The sequence below is a fragment of the Rhinoderma darwinii genome, unplaced genomic scaffold (genome assembly GCF_050947455.1).
Source record: "Rhinoderma darwinii isolate aRhiDar2 unplaced genomic scaffold, aRhiDar2.hap1 Scaffold_130, whole genome shotgun sequence".
NCBI classification, from domain to species: domain Eukaryota; kingdom Metazoa; phylum Chordata; class Amphibia; order Anura; family Rhinodermatidae; genus Rhinoderma; species Rhinoderma darwinii.
The window spans coordinates 1,839,337-1,841,762 of record NW_027461962.1 but is presented as its reverse complement, the minus strand read 5'-3'; the positions used below and the strand labels follow the sequence as shown (position 1 = coordinate 1,841,762).

The following is a 2,426-nucleotide window of genomic DNA, read 5'->3' as shown; positions in this document are numbered from 1 at the left end:
TTGTCAGTTCTCAGAGATCCCTCAATAGACTCAAGTCGTGTAGTTCAAGCTCTGAATTATTCCCGGAAGTCCTGTAGCTTTTCTAATATGGAGGACGTGACTGAGAACTTTCTTCCTGTGCTGTTCGTGTCGGCGTGTTGACAAGTGCATGACCACAAGGGGCTGTCACATTGCTTATTACTGGAGTCCACAAGCAGAGCGTCCGCTAACGCTTTGCTCTGGACTCCAGAACTGCTCCCGACATTTGGTCAATGACTTCAGGGGTTTGCGGTCGCTGGAGTTCCCAAGCAGAGCAGAAGCTGATGCTCTGAAACTCTAGCGATAGGAAACAATTCACAAGGTTTGAACTGCACGATTTAGTAGAGTTATAATTTAAAGTACATTAGTAAGGGACTTCTTTTCACATATATATTAACGCAATGCAATTTTTGGTCCCCAGATAACCCGTTATTTTCATCCCTGAATCATATATGGTGTTTATGGAGTCCATTAGTTGCAGTGTAGGTGACGCATGTAAAAGACCACGCGTATTATCTGTACAAGCGGCTTCAAAAACTAAAAATATAAAAATAAAACTTGACTACTGCTAGGTATACGGGCACCCTTAAATATTATTATTTTAAAATGTTATTTAAAGGAAAAATTATATTACACATTGATGAAAAGTTAAATGATGCAGTCCTAGTTTTGCTGCCCTACTGCTATATCTAAATACACTGACCAAAGCAGAGAGTTTCATTAGTATCCAGGACCAGGGGAGATTCCTGTGGCAGGAACATTAAAAAGACCACAAAATGTTTTTTTTAAATAAGGTAAAAGCAATTTTTATTTATTTAGTAATAGAAACGTGGAACAAATGTTTTTCAAAATCACTTAAAGCTATGTAAATAAAGTGTAGCTTCGATTTGAAATCTACATTTTTACTATTAAGGGTTAACATGGCTCAATTGTAGAAATTCGGAATCGGGTGCCACCAGGTCTCCATGTTGTCTGCGTTCTTCATACTGCAAATGGTGGATTACTACACAGCATAGCAGAAGTGGAGGTTTTCCCAGTCGGTGAAATCTAGAAAAGAAAGTTTAATCATCAATTCATTTAACCTCTTATTTTCCATATAATGGACACTACTCCGTGACAACTAAAGACAAGTTTTGCAGGAATCATCCACTGATTTGCAGCTGAAGACATATCTGTACTCTCCACCTTTGTATAAAGACTTGTTCATCCATTAAGGTGAATAGTTAAACCATACCCATCCTTATTCAAACCACATCTCCACTATATACTAACAAACGTGCCTCGTCCTCATCTTCTAGCTGCCTGTAGTTCCCTTACAAATCCAGAACTGAGAAAACTATTTGATAGCTGTAAAGTAAGCCACTATAACGGGCTGCAATATACTATTACCCTGCTCATCTCAAATATTAAGATAAGCGCCACCTATTAACAATCTACCAGCAATCCCCTCACAACCACTCCAATAACACAGAAAGGGCCATCCATAATGGGGGGTTATGGACCATTATACTTTTTAAGTGATCATGAATAGGCAGTTTGGGTACCAGCTTTGGATTGCCATTCTAAACTAATGTCAGGGACATAAGACAAATGAGAACTAATACATACCATCTTGTTGCGGCTTGATGCCCTGGTGATGATTCAACGACTAGCATATAGCAGGGCAACGGTGGGTGGTTGTTCAGAGTCCTTCTGAGGTCCATACCAGAGAATCAACGTTTCATGCCTGCAAGACAGAAAATAATGTTAATAAAACATGATATTTTCTAAGCTTCAAATGCCAACCTCTGTATAGAAAACAACTGGTTAGGACCACGGCACTACATACATTTACAGGCATTACAGCAACAGGGATCACACTGGTTACTATAGTTATTTTAGCTATTTTCACATGGTGTTATACTGATAACCCCCCAATTATCAATACAACAAATCATGCTCAAAGTCGCCACTATCCTGCCAGGACTGGGGATGGGCTTACAATGTCACCATGGAATTACATGGTGCATTGCCGTTTTACTATAACGGATGATAAATCTATTTTGTAGGTTATTAATCTAGAAATTATAATGTCTATAGACTTCATAAAATAAAGGGAGATACCTACTATCTGAAAGCAGCTCCTTCCAGCTGGGCCAGTGAACCAATGACTGAACGTTGTAGAAACGTGGAAGTCGGATGTTTTCACACTTTCTTAAATAACGGATGTTCAGCCCCCCCCCCCCCTCCTGTTTGTACACACCAAGCACTTCATCCACTAATACTTTCAGCCTCCCGCTTTGACTAAGTGAATCCTGCAGCTTTTGCTGTGTGGATCAGAAGTCAGACATTCCATTCAATCCCATGAGTCTCCATGCGATTCTCAAAGGAATGAATGGAAAAACGGACATCTGGTCCACACAGCAGAT

General features: G+C 39.8%; 1 long non-coding RNA gene across 1 annotated transcript; it reads right to left on the bottom strand.

Moving 5' to 3' along the window:
* Nucleotides 1-852: 852 nt before the first annotated feature.
* On the bottom strand, nt 853-2,226 carry LOC142699116 (uncharacterized). Its single transcript, XR_012866001.1, has 3 exons — nt 2,126-2,226; nt 1,627-1,744; nt 853-1,065 (listed from the first exon to the last, which is right to left on the bottom strand). It is a non-coding gene; the product is annotated as an uncharacterized LOC142699116 (long non-coding RNA).
* Nucleotides 2,227-2,426: the final 200 nt, after the last annotated feature.